Raw genomic sequence first — 14,989 nt, forward strand, 5'->3', positions numbered from 1 at the left:
AGGAGGAAGGCGGTTTTCAAAGAGTCTAGAAATCCTTCAGGACAAGACAAGGGGCAAGCATATAAGAAGTCAATCATGACAGCTCCTTGTGAGAATAAAGGAAGCATGTGGCCTGGATTTGGGGTGATATTTCAGATCACCCTCAGTCATGAGGCCTGAGAAAATGCTTAAGTTGGCATGGGCTGTGTTGTTGGTATGTTTTGCATTGTTTTCATGGATGAGGCACCTTATAGAAGATGTACTTGATGGATTGATGTGTGTTTGTGCATAAAGGGTGTGTGTGAGTGTGTGCACCCATGAGTGGTACACTCATCCATGTATGTGTGTGTGAGGACCAGACATCAAAATTAAGTGTTTTCCTCAATCACTCTTCACTTGACATTTTGAGACAGGCACCCACTAAATCTGGAACTTGGCATTTAGGCTAGACTGCTGGCCAGCATTTCCCATCTCTGCCTTCTTCCTCTCTCAGCTCTAGTTCTGGGGTTATAGATGGACACCACCATGCCCAATTTTTACATGGATGCTGGAGGTCCTAACTCAGGTCCTTACACTTACAGAGCAAGCATACTGAACCATTTCCTCAGCCCTGGAATAAGTGCTTTTAAACTTTGGGGTGGGGGATCTCAGAAACCTTTACAATCTAAGTTGCAAACACTAAGTTGTCTAAGTCAGAAGTGTGTATGATAGATTTGGGTGAGGGGTAACATGCCATTAACTGTGAACTTGAACAATATGCATGTATGTCATTCTAATATTGAAGTATCATGGACAACCTTGAAAAAAACAAGAAAAGAACAGTCACCCAAAGTTCTTGTTTATTGTGATAACCAAAATCAACATTTAGTACAGGACATTCTTAAATCAACCTAGCATAAATAGAAGACAAACTGCACATCCACATTCCAGAGCAGGATAATGTGGTTAACATTCCAGCTTCCTTCCTTCCCATCTTTTTCTATTGCAGATGCTCATTGTAATTCAATTTATTGCTAAAGTAAATCAGACAATGATGTGTTCTTTGTCCTGTGTAACTGCCAAGATGGTTTGCCTCTTGTCATCATTTTACTGAAAATCTTTTCAATTTAATGAATCAGAGATCTGTATGGTATTCATAGTGGCATGCAAGAGAAAAGCAGGAACAATCAGGGCAAATTCTCATCCATGTGGCACATACAAGACTTAGGTTTACAAGCTCATAGGAACTTACAAACTTTAGACTGACAGCTGGGGAACCTGCAGGGGACCAGACGAGGCCCTCTGCATACGGGAGACAGTTGTGTAGCTGGGTCTGTTTGAGGGGCCCCCAGCAGTGAGATTAGAATCTATCCATGGTGCATGAGCTGGCTTTCTGGAGTCCATTACCTGTGATGGGATGCCTTGCTCAGCCTTGATGCAGGGGGGAGGAGCATGGTCCTGCCTCAGCTGAATGTACCAGGCTTTGCTGATGGGGGGTAGGTTAGGGTTCGGGGGAAGGCTGAGGGGGAATGGGAGGAGGGAGGAGGGGGAATCTGTGGTTGGTATGTAAAATGAATTTTTAAAAATTTCTTAAATTGAAAAAAAAAATAGACGTAGGTTTAAACTCAGTGCCCAAAGGAACCTAGCAAATCTGGTAGCTTATGAGGGTTAAAACCTGAGAGGTGGTCCAGTAGGCCCCACTAGTTTTCTTAGTATTTGACACTATTCCTTGCTCAAGGTAGTAATAGAGTCTCTAAACACCTACTGAGTAATTATTGTGTGCTTAGTTCTGGGGAGATGCTGAAGACACAGCGAATAATAGGTAGATAATTTCCCTGGGTTTTACAGAGTTTATATCCAAGGAGTATGAAGAACAGAAACTACTAAAGTGGGCAAAAACATGCAGAAAACTCGCTGCTTGTAATAAGCGCTTGGGAGGGGCCATGTTCGCTGTTTTCCTCATATGACCACACTACCTGACAACCTGGGAGGAAAGTGTCGCTTTGGTTCACAATTTCAGAAGCTGTCCTTCTTTTGTGGAGGGGAAGGCATGGCAGAGCATCTCAGATCATGGTGGTGGAGGAGTGTGGGTGGGATTGGCTAATCGTATCAGAGATGACAAGGAAGCGGAGAGCAGCGCCAGAGCCAGGGCCCGCCTCCAGTGCCGTGTAACTACCAGATGGACCCAGCCTCCTAAAATAGTGTCACTAGCCTGGGAACAAACACTTGAAATACAAGCCTGTGGGGAACAATGCAGATTCAGGTGATAGCAGGAGGAAACTGGGGGAGGGCAGGTCACTTAGTTCCCACACAGAACTGTTTCCCTTCTCAAACCCTTCTCATGGCCTCTCTAAGGACCTTTTCCAGATTTTTTCCCTCTCCGTGAAATTTTACCTGGCCTAGAGTCAGTCTCTCTCTCTCTCTCTCTCTCTCTCTCTCTCTCTCTCTCTCTCTCTCCCTAAGAAGTTCTCTGCTATTGCTCCAGCACTTGCCTGCAAGCTGTTATGCTCCCCGCCATGATGATAATGGACTAAACCTCTGAAAATAAAACCAAGTCCCAATTAAATGCTTTCTTTCATAGGAGTTGCCTTGGTCATCTTCACAGTAATAGCACAATAACTAAGACATCCTCTCTTCTGCCCACTCTCTCTTGAGCGTTAACACACATAGAGAGAGAGAGGGAGGGAGGAAGGGAGGGAGGGAGAGAGGGAGAGAGGGAGAGAGAGAGAGAGAGAGAGAGAGAGAGAACCCAGACTAAATCCCTGTCTTCTTGAGATTAGTCGAGTCCTGATCCACTCTACTCCAAATCATTTTCTCATGCTCTATGCATCCACCCACCCTCTCCCACCCACACTTCAGCACCTTCCAATCTTCTGGTCTTTAAGCCTATTCACACCCTCCCCTCCCTGAACCTCTGAAGAAGTAGTTGCCCCCTCTGCATTAAATATACATCTTCCCCACTATTCATGACTACTTCTGTGACCTATGTGGGAAGGCCTTCTCTGGCCTGCCTTCCAAAGTGGCCACCTTTGCCCTGGTCACTGACTCCTTTTCCACTGTTTGGTGGTCTCCATTGTATTAACCAACAGTTGATCAGCTTGTGCATTGACTCTTGCCTTGCATCTACTAGAAGGTAACCCCTACATGAGGAAAATCCGACACATAGGCTTCCAGTGCCTGGCAGAGTGGATGCTCAGGAAACAGCATATTGTAATGGATGAGTTAGTGAGCCCAGCACCACACAGAAACATGACTGCTTGGACACTTGCCATGCTTAATCATAAATATTTGCTGAGAAAATAGATGAGGAAGTGAAGAAATAAATAAGCGATACTTTTTCAAAGATATTTTCCTGGAACCAGCAATTTGTCTCTGTGGGTAAAGGTACTTGCCACCAATGTTGATGATCCCTGGAACTCACAAGGTGAAAGGAGCAAACTGACTCCCACAAGTTGTCCTCAAGTCTATGCATCTACACATACGTACACATGTACATGCATATGGAGAGAGTGAGAGAAAAAGAGAAAAAGTTAATTTATTTAATAAAATGTAAAAAAAAAAAAGCAATTTCAAGTAAAAAAAAAAAACAATGTTATTATTTTTAACAAAGGGTTTCTAAACAGAAAGAAAGAAGTCATGGTTTTTCATCTAGGTCCTGATTCATGTTTTGATCTGGATAATTCTTCATTGGGGGTGGGGGGCTTGCCTATGCGATGTTGAATCTACTCATTAGATGCAAGCAGCAGCAATAAAAGAAAACTGTCTCTAGCTATTGTCACACGTCCCCTGGGCCACTGGGTAGGACAAGGGTGGTGGAAAACTCTTCCTGGTAGAGGAGCATAGTTTTAAAAGAAGCTATGGGGCTGGGGTTGTGGCTCCATTGCTTAGCAACTGCTACACAAAGCACTGCATTTACCAGGAATTGTGGTGCATGCCGCTAAGTCCAGCACTCAGGAGGCAGAGGCAGGAAAATTAGAAGTTCAAGGTTGTCTTGGTCTCTATAGTGAATTTGAAGCCAGCCTGGAGTCCATTTTACCCTGTCCCAGGGGGGAGGGGAGGGGAGAAGAAGAGGGGAAGAAGAAGAGGAGGCAGGAGAAGCCGCAGCAGCAGAAGTTATAGTAGATGATCCAGTCACCAGCAAAACAAAGGAACTGTAATCAGCATAGCAGGCTGGTCTTCCACAGAAGGGAGACAGACGGCTGCTGTCTGTTTGCCAACAAAGCCTCCACAGCCACTCATCAGTGACACCCACCAACTTTCTGAGGGTTCTTTTCTACAATATTTACAGACATCTGTTTAGAGCTGCAGTTGGGCCAAATGCAGCCATTTATCAAGCCCACGCAGCTCTTTTGGGCTTAAAGGGAGTGGAGCATGCTTATTGCTTGAGAACCTTCAGGGGCGGACTGTAATGATTTCCCTCCTCCCACTTGGTAAGGGCTTACACAAAATTGCTTCTCAGACCAGCTATGTAACTCCATTTATAGAATATAAAACCCAAAGGGATTAAAAGAAAATTTTCTTGGGCTCTCTGAGCCCTCAGACAAGAAGATTTAATAATATCAGACACAATTAAGGATTTTTTCTAGCCATCTGTCTGGGACTCTATTGTAAATTTAATACACAAAGCAGAGTGGGGGATACTATAGTCTCCCATTTGCTTTCAGATGCTAAATATACACCTGTGTTTTACATTGTGGGGAAAAATAGACTTGCAGTTGAAAGCTGTAAAGGGGACAAAACATTTGTGTTTGCCACCCAAACAGCTGTTATTTCCTTGGGCACTAGTGATGTTTATCTTCATGGTGGACTTGACTTGGGCACTAGTGATGCTTATCTTCACAGTGGACTCAACTTGGGCACTAATGATGCTTATCTTCATAGTGGACTTGACTTGGGCACTAGTGATGCTTATCTTCATAGTGAACTTGACTTGCTTTGGAGTCACCATGGAAACAAGCTTCTGGGTGCATCTCTGAGAGTAGTTCCAGAAAGGCATAACTCAGGAGAGAGCACCCACCCAACGTGGGTAGCACCATCCTATGGGCTGGTATCCTGAGCTGAATGAAAAGGAGAAAGAGAGCTGAACATCAGCATTCATCTGTCTCTGCCTCCTGATTATGGGTGCCATGTGACCGGCAACCCCATGTTCCAGCTACCATGCTCCTGCAGCCATGCCTCCTTGCCATGATGGCTTGTACCCTTGAATATGGAGCCAAACTAAACTCATCTTTCCTTAAGTTACATTTGTTAGTCATTAGGTCACATGGACCAGAAAAGTAAGTAAACAAGTGCCTACTATGCCCTCATAGTACTTTCAGCTGTGAAGTAAACACAAATCATAGGCAACCTGTTTCCTGCCCTTGAATTGTTAACAAAACTTAAATCTATGAAATGATTAGAGAATAGCAGTAATCCATCACAGGATATCAGTGTCAACTGCAACTGGATGTGAAATCAGAGAGAACAAAGTTAAGAATGAACTAAATGCTCAGAGATCATTTAAAGAATGATAAAAGGGAAGAGGGAAGAGATGTCCCCATCAGTAAAGTTCCTGCTATTCAAGCATGAGGACCCTGATTTATATACACAGTACCCACATAAAAGCAGGGTATGATGGCACGAGCCTGTAATGCTAACCCTGCAGAGACAGAGACAGGCAGACCCCTATAGATTATTAGCATGGTCTGAGCAAATCAATGAGACCCAGCTTCAATGAAAAACTCACTCTCATAAAATAAAATGCAAATGATTGAGGAAAATACTCAATATTGACCTTTGGCCTACACACACACACACACACACACACACACACACACACACACACACAAGCACATGAGTATACGCACCTTCAGGGACATGTATATACAGCTAGGTGAACACAAATATACATCTCTCTCTCTCTCTCTCTCTCTCTCTCTCTCTCTCTCTCTCTCTCTCTCTCTCCTCTCTCAATGGATAGAAATCATTTGGTTGGTGTTGGGTACCACAAAAATACCACACACACAGGGACGGTGTGAACAAAATCACAGGCAGGAATAAGGCAGGTGGTTCAGAGAGAAGCTCCAGTGTAAGCATGGGAGAGGACATAGGGTTTAGGAAATGGATCCAAATCACAGACACCTTTGCTGCCTGGCACAAGACTTGGAGTTGGCTTCTGATTAATGGGGTTGCTATGAGAGAGTATGACACCACTTTATTCCCAGTCTAGTGAGGCTCAACCATGCCGCCAAGGCTGATCTATGTTGTCATGAACCTGAAGTGAGGCTTGATGTATAGACCTGTAATCCCAGCACACAGGCACTGATGGCAGAGGAACATGGATTTAAGTCCAGCCTGGGCTCCAAAGTAAGCTCCAGGATAGCCTAGTTTACAGGCCAAGACCCGGCCTTAAAAAAACAATAAACAAAAACAGTGGGACTGGAGAGATGGCTCATTAGTTAGGGCTGCACACTGTTCTTGCAGAAGACCCCAATTCAGATCCTAAAATCTACATCTGGTAGAACCACCTGTAATTGAAGTTCCAGGGAATCTGACACCCTCTCCTGCCTTCCAATGGCACCTACACTCACATGCTTGTACCTACATACATAGATACACATAATTAAAAAGAACATAAAATTTTTAAAGAAGAAAACATTTTAAGAAACAATACAGATAGTACACACGTATAACCCTAGCTCTTGGGAAATGAAAGTATCAGGGGTTGAAAGCCAGCCTTGGCTGTATAGTAAGTATGAGGTCAACCTGGGCTGTATTTCGCAAAAAAAATTACCGAAAACACCAGTATCATCAAAAGGCTATGTGTCTAGACTATATCACTGCAGACTTTACCCATTTGCCAGTTAACAGCTCATCAAGGGACCTGTGAGATCTTAATAACTGTGTATGTGTGCACATCAATGTGGATACCCATGTTGGTAGATGTGCGCACATGTGGATACCCATGTTTATGAGACCATCTATGTACATGTGTATTTTTGGAAGCTGAAGAACAACTTTGAGTGTTATTTCTCAGGCACAGCCTACATTTTATTTTAATATAGGGTTTCTCAGTACCCTGGAATCAATAAGTAAGCTAGTCTGGCTGGTAGCAAACTCCAGTGATCCTCCTGTCTCTGCCTTCCTAGCACTGGAATTCTACATGCAAAGCACCTCATTCAGCTTTGGATGGGCTCTTGGGTTCTGGGGGTGTAGCTCAGGTCCTTGCACTAGCAACAGTGAGCCTCTTAGAGCCCTAACTATTTTCCTAGCCCTCAATATATTTATAAGTTCTCTGCCGCACGCACCATGTATAGTATTTTGCAACATGATTTCATCAAGAGCCTGGCTATAGTCTCCCATATGATACCACTAGTCACAGGTGGCTCTTTCAGTTTCAATTATGTCACTTTAAAAATGCAGTTTGAAGTGCTCTGAAGCCACATGTGGCTAGTGGCTATCGCACTGAACAGGGTGTGTTTAGAACACTCCCATCATTGTAGAATGGTTCACTAGAACTGGGCTATGTGGTGATGTCACCCTTCTGCTTGAAAGCAGGGCACAATTTGTCTCTGCAGCCTTCTGGCCTCGTTGCCTCTCCGTCAATTATGTTAATTATGCCCTTCCATGTATCGCTCTCTTGGCTGTGGTGTCATGAAGGTCACTGCCCAAACAGAGTCACTTATTTGATGTGTGTGTCCTGAATATCTCATTATGCATAACCTGCACTTTAGCTCCGTGTAGATAGTCACGGCTTGAATATATTTGTGTCTTTCATTCGAAGCCAAAACTAGCTCCAAACAGATACAGGCTGTCTAAAGGCATAAATGGAAGGAGAGAAAGGCTAGATGCTGAGCTTCATGGGTGCTTTTCTATGCCTTGAGACAAAAGATCAGCTGGATAAGAGGGAGACTGATATGGGGAAGCAATCATAGGACAGTGGCGTGACTCGAGGCCAGAGCTGGCAGACGGAGGAGGTGACTGACAGTCCTAACGTAGCTGTAGGCTTCAACTATAGGCCAGGAAGTTAAGAGATGATGCAGTCGGTTTATAGAAACAAATGCCCAGATGAAATCTAGAAGCTCCTGTAAGAAAGTTTAAAAACTCAGACAGACATGAGTCTTATTTAAGGGATTCAGGAAAAGCATGTGGAGATGTCCCCAGAGAGCTGAGACCTGCATCCATGTGGGAGAGAAGAGGACTGGATAACGGGGCCCATTAATATATCTGGGAGATTCTAGATATGCCAGACAGTGTTCAATATGCTTCATGTATTAACTCGGTTAAACTCTCCAGTAACCCAAAGACCCAGGGAGCTATTAGACTCATCTGTAAGACCACAAAATGAGCTTTTGGAGAGGTTTCACTGCCCAGAGACCCTGCCTTTAATTGAATTTGCAAGACATTTGAACCTCAGAGAAATCTAAAGCACAGACACTGTTGGAAAAAAAAATGACAGTGAATAAATTCACTGAACAAAAGAATGAGCTAAATAATTATATTAGGAATCAGCACAGAAGGAGTCTATATACCACATACTTTGTGGAGGCCTTAACATTCATTTAATCTTCATGAGGACCCTGAGTGGTGGTTACCATGACAACAGCTGTGACAACAGATGAGGAATGGAGGCATACAAAGATAAAGTTTCTGGAGATCACAGAGCTTTTATGTATCAAAGCTGACCTTGAGACACAGGGAGCCTGACTCTGAACTTGGGAGCAGAATCATTAATTCCTCCACTGTGAAGGGAAAGGCTAGCATGCCCCTTCCTTCACTTGGCATCAGACTCAGATGAGGTATCCTTAGGCAGTGTCGTTGGTTAGGCAGATAGTTATGATAGGCCATTACCATTGGCCACTGCTTGCTACCAGGGGTATGTAAAGGAGATGTCACTGGGTTCAACCAGGGCCCATTGCCAGTCTTTCAGAAAGCCATTTCAGTGGTGTGGTAAGGGCTAAAGTCTGACCAGCCAGGGCTGGGAAGGAAATGTGTAGGTAGGGTAGACTGACAGCCAGCATAAGTCTGCTGCTTGGCATCAGACAGAGTAAGTGCCTGGAAAGCATCCAACAGGAGCCCAAGTCTGGAAGAGAGCTGCTTAGAAAGTGGATTAGGGATTCCCTGGGGTGAAAGATTATGAAAAATGGAGTGGGACTGCTCACAGACACAGGATTTCTTATTAGAGGGATAAAAATGTTCTACAGTAAGTGGTAATGGTAGTTGCACAACTCCGTGAATATTCTAGAAATCATTGAGTTGCATACTATGAATGGATGAACTATATGATACTTGAATTATATTTAAATCTATGATATATATATATACATATAGATATAGATAGATAAATACATAGATAGATACATAGATGTAGATAGATAGATAGATAGATAGATAGATAGATAGATAGATAGATAGACACAGGATGGCTAATATTGATTGTCAACAGGATCAAGAATCACCTTAGGAGACAAGCCTCTGTGGTGGGGTATCTAGATTGGGTTAGTTGAGGTGGGAAGACATACCTTTAAATGTGGGTGGCATCATCCTGGGGTCCTAGACTGAAAAAAAAATAAAAACTGAGAAAATGAGCTGAGCACCAACATTCAAGGTTCTCTGCTTCCTGACTATGGATGCCATATGACCAGCTGCCTCACATTCCTACCACCATGCTTTCTCTACTGTGATGTACTGTATCCCCCTGAACTGTGAGACCCACCCTGGAAGCCTTCCCTATTTCCATGCACACCCCTCAGCCACATGTTTTCTGCCACCTAAACACTTCCACAGATGGTGACTTTAAACCTACTTGTGCATTTGTCTGCCCCTTGCTCCTAGTTGTCCAACAGGCCAAATAAATTACATAGCTCTAACTCAACCCACTCATCTATGTCAAGCAGAATTGCATCTTCTCACCCATGTCCATATTGCAGCTGGTGAGATGTCTCAGCAGGTGAAAGTGCTTGCCTCCCAGTCTAACAACCCAAGTTCCTTCCCTGCTAGAAGGAATGAACCAATTCCTGAAAGTTGTCTTCTAATGGCTATACATGTGCCATGACACATGTGTGTGCATACACACACACACACACACACACACACACACACATACACACACACACATACACACACACACACACACAAATAAGTTAAGCATAATTAAAAATTTTTTAAGATGTCCACAACTGTCAGGAGGCTGAGGCTGGAGGATTGACAACCAGTCTAGGCTACATAGTGAGTTCTGGGCCAGTCTAAGCTATGGAGTGAAAGCCTAAAGCATTGAGATATCAAAGATCAGGAGTTACTATGCAAAGTGCCAAGCAAGGACAAATTAAAATAAAACCAAACTAATGTCTACTTCCAAATCTCTAATCTTTGAATATTCTACCCCAAATGACAAAGGTATCTTGTAGATGTAATTACGGACTTTAAAATGACTCTGTATTACCCAGGTGGCTTCAGTGTAGTCACAAGGGGCTTTGTAAGAAGGAAAGTAGGGAGCAGAAACAGGGAAGGCATTTTGATATCATAATCAGAGGATGAGAGGTGATTTGGCATAAGACCATGAGTCCAGGAATAGGAAAAGACTGTAAGAACCAGAAAGGGCAAGGACCCAGAGCCTCCAGAAGGTATACAGCTAGCTCCAGTGATTTTAGTACCCAAAAGGCTTTATAACTAAACAGCTAGAAGAGGATGAATGTGTATTGACTGAGGCCCCTGTATTTGTGCCATTTGTTATAGCAGCAACTGGAGTCTAATGTACCATCTATGTCCCAAACACATCCAGAGTAGCTCCCTGTTCCACAGCAGTCTCTGAGCTTTGGAAACAATTGTGCATGAGCCCTGGATCTACACACAAGGAGTAGGCAGGGGGCAGAAGTGAATGTGTAACTTTATAAGAAGGAAATAAAATGAAGAGAAGAGAGTTGAGCAGGAGTGAGACCTGGGTCTGTGTTACAGCCCAGCTAAGGCCAAGGAGTTAGAGAAAGAGACAGAGAGCGGCAGACACATCCATGTAGAGCAAAGAATTTCATCAGGCTAAACACAAAATGATGCAGGAGGCTGGGGAAGCTGATCTTGAAAGAAGTGAAATCAGATGGGATAATAGGGATCCCCCAGCCAGGTGCCCATTGTTCTAGCCTCAATGGATGACTGTGGTTCTGCACCTCACTTACTTAGTCCATGCTGGAAACTTTGCTCACTGAGTCCTTCCCTCTTCCTTGTCTTCCTAAAGAATTTCTGGTCATTTTTTTAAGACTCAGGCAAGATGATATCAACTCCTCTGTAAAAACACAACTCCCTACCTGTTTTCAATACCCCGACCCTGAGTTAGGAGCTTCTGCCTTCAGAGCCTGGGGGCTCACCTCCCTCATTGACACTTTCATGGACCTGTGAAAATGGAGAGAGCAATGGTCATTTCCATTTCTAATTGGAAAAATTTAATGACCTAATAGACAGACTGCTTAGCCTGTTGTTGACACAGAAGTCCATGATGCTGTCAAAGTGCATGGCCACACCACAACAACAGTTATGGTAACAAGGTCCCAAGCAAGGAGAACTCAAGAGAATTCCAGTGCCTCAGAGCATGCATTTTCATTGGCCCAGTGCATCATCTCTCATTCAGACCTAATCCAAACAATCCTATCTGCACCACAGACCTCAGTATATTATCCTGTTTGAAGTCCACAGGCTCAGCTTGGATACATTCCTGTTATGAAGAAAATAATTACCTTTTGCTTTTGCCCCTGTCACTTGGTGGAAAATATATCATGAAGCTGGTCTTCTTTGCAATCCAGGGACCATTGATGTAGGCAGCTCCTGAATGTGTTTTTAAAAGATCTGAAGCTATATTCTGCTGATGCCAATGGTTAGAAATGTACTCTTTGCCTTTGGAGCTGTTAGGGAAGTTATTTTATAGATCTTACTTGCAAGAGGGAAATGGAAATCATCTCTAAGTATTTTCCAAGGTATCTACAGAGGTAAGATATTCACAGATGTTGATTTATTCACTAGACTAGATGGAAGGGCTTGCTATGTAGCTGATAAGGAGTCATTTGCACCCCAGCGCAAACATTTACATCAGAGGGTGCAGGGATAAAGGCCACAGCCTGGCAGCTGAGCATGCTGTGAACAAGCTCCACTCCCATCCTTGGGAAACCATCAACAATTCTCTGAACCTCTGTTTCCTCTATTAGAAATGGAGATGCTTGGGGCAGGCAAGATGGGTCAGTAAAGAGCTTGCTGTATAAGTATGAGGATTAAGTTGGATCCCCAAGAACCCACATTTTTAAAGAGTCAGGCATAATGACAAACTTGTAATCCCAGTGCCAAGGAAGGTAGAGACAGGAGGATCCCTGAATCTTATGGCCAACCCGTCTGGCTGAATCAACACACTCCAAGTTCAGTGACTCTATTTTTAAAACTAAGGTATAGTGCCTGGGGGAGACATCTGACAATGGCCTCAGACTTCCACATGCATGTATATGGACAAGTACGTAGAAACACACACACAAAAGAAAAAGAAATGGAGATACTCTCTTGTCCCTCTAATTATTATAGGGTTTTTTATTATTACTATGATGCAATCCCCAGAATCCATAATGCATTGAATTTTTAATTGCAAAGTACTCTATTCACATGAGACTTGTTCCTATCTATGAGCAAACCCCTAAATACATAGTATAAGCTATTGAATCAACAGATTGTTTTATTCAACCTTCCTACTTTCTATCTGTTACCCTCTAACACTTTATTTCTCCATTCTTCATTTTCTTATAGAATGGGAACAGCTGATCCTGTTGCCCCAGAGGAATTGTGTGGTCACTCACTCTCAGTACTGTAATGGAGTACTGTAGGCCAGGCAGTTTAAACAACTAAAACTTTTTGTCTCAGTATGGTGAACAGAAAGGGGAAGATCATGATGGCACCAGGGTTAATGCCTTCTGAGGCCTATGAACAAGGATCTGTCCATGCCTGTTTAAGCTCCTTGTTGCTAACAGTCTCCAGTGTGCCGGGGCCTATAGATACATCCCCTGGTCTCTGCATTTATTTCACAGGATGGTGTCCCTGCATGCATCCGTCTCCCAAATTCCCCATTTTCTAAGGACACAGATCATACCAGGTTCTGCCCTCCTCCAGCACAGTGTCTGTCATCGAACAAACGGCATCTGAAAAGATGGTCACAGCTTAAGGTCCTAAGCATTAGAATTTCAACATACAAACTTAAGGAGTGAAAGGTTTAATATTGGGGTTGGGGGTGGGGGCTGAGGTGGATTACCCTTTTGGATGAGAAATTTAGTAATGCCATAGACTGGGTAGGGGGAGTGAGAGAGGGTGGGATGGAGAGAGAGAGAGAAAGCAGTGGCACTCTGAGGAGAGTTTAAGCCCACAAGGCAGAGTGGGGATCCCTTCTTAGGTCTCAGAGGAAGGGGAAAGGTTTTGTGATGAGTGGTACGCAGCATGGGCCTGCAGTTCCAGTCCATGTGTTTCTGATTACTGAGCAGCAGGGAGAGTGTCTTACCTCCCAAGAAAGAAATGTGATGCTCTGAGGGTGCAGGTCAGGGGAAGAGAAGGACACTTAGTTGAGATGTACCCATTATGCAGCTAGCTTTCTGATGTCCCAGATTCTAACAACCTGAGGTCTGTAAAATCCTTTCAGGAAATAAAAGTGGTACCTGTCAATTTCACAGAATCCAGGCACCAGGGGAGTCTGTTAGGGAATTAGAAATTTGCAAACAGGATCTTGGTAGGGAGCTTGCCATTTTCTTATATCAAATGTAGCTATAAGAAAGAGGTTTCCATAGGTGGGCATGGCCTGATTAGCCTATACCTGGAAACCTACCAGGCAAGAGGAGAAAGACACATTTGAACACATAATTTATGAATCCAAAATGATGGGAAAGTACAATTGTGCTATGGCCTATAAAGGGCCAAAGAAACAAACTTTGGCATCTGAAATCAGAAGGAAGATTCTAGGAAAGGTTTCCATCTACCCTCTTCTAGGTCCAGCCTTTCATTCCTTCAGGAAATCACCTCAGTTCTTACTTGGGCTTTGCTCTATCCTCTGTAAAATGAGGATAATGGTGGTACCTTCTCAATGGAAACACTGTAGTGATGCCCAGAGGTGATGTGTATAAAGTCTCTGGGACCTCTGTCCTTTGGAAAGGGAGAAAAGGCATGTCTTTCACTGATCCTGCAGTTGGCCCTCATGTGGCGTTTCCTCCGAGGTGCCACAGTGGGAACACTGGTGCTCTACTTTATGTTGCTCAGTCCTTGCCAAAGGCATCTATGGATCTGCTTTGGGGGTAGAAGCTCCTTGCAGCACACATGATAAACACATGCTGCTATTTGCCTTTTTTCTCCCTCAACCAACAAGCCTTTGATTACTAAACTGTTAGCTTATTTGGGGAGACTCTGCCAGGAAAGTACCATGTGCCTGTTAGTCATTTAATAAGCTGTAAGTGAGCAGCTACCCACCAAGTCCTGGATGGACGACAAAGGAACAGGAGCAGCTGAAATTTGATGCTAGCCCTGAGACCTTAAATACATTTACTTGTCTGATGCATGGTGGTCCCATTAGGAAAAAAACAATTCTTTACTCCATTTTACAGGCAAGAAAGTTGAGTTTCAGAGAGAGGGTTCTATGACCAGGTGAGGATCACACAGTAAAGTAATGGAGCCAAAACTTGACTTTTGGGTTCACTGTCTCCTGAGACTGTGCTCCTACCCAGAACACAGATCCCTTCTAAGAGTAAGGATGCCTGAGCTCTCTCTCCAGTTCTCCTAAATCCTTTATGATTGAAACATCCTGACTCAGGGCTATTAGAAAGGGAGAGAGAATGGATTTCAACACCCTGGTTCATCAGTCCCTAATTTCTCCAATTACAGTGGACTTTATATCCTAAATCTCAGTTTTTGCATCTATGAACTGGGAATAAACCTTGGTCTTCCGGCCTGTTCTAAAGCCTTTTGCAATCAATATACAAGTTGTTGACAGGATGCTGAAAGGTAAAAAAAGCCAGATTGTGGAGCGGGTGATATGACTCAGCAGATAAAGGCA

The 14,989-nt window shown here is 43.7% G+C and overlaps 1 protein-coding gene across 1 annotated transcript in view; it reads left to right on the plus strand.

The window, feature by feature from the left end:
* Positions 1-14,989, plus strand: part of Vat1l (vesicle amine transport 1 like) — a 161,891-nt gene that overhangs the window by 88,973 nt on the left and 57,929 nt on the right. The window lies entirely within an intron of this gene.

Source organism: Onychomys torridus, chromosome 5, assembly GCF_903995425.1.
Source record: "Onychomys torridus chromosome 5, mOncTor1.1, whole genome shotgun sequence".
NCBI lineage: Eukaryota > Metazoa > Chordata > Mammalia > Rodentia > Cricetidae > Onychomys > Onychomys torridus.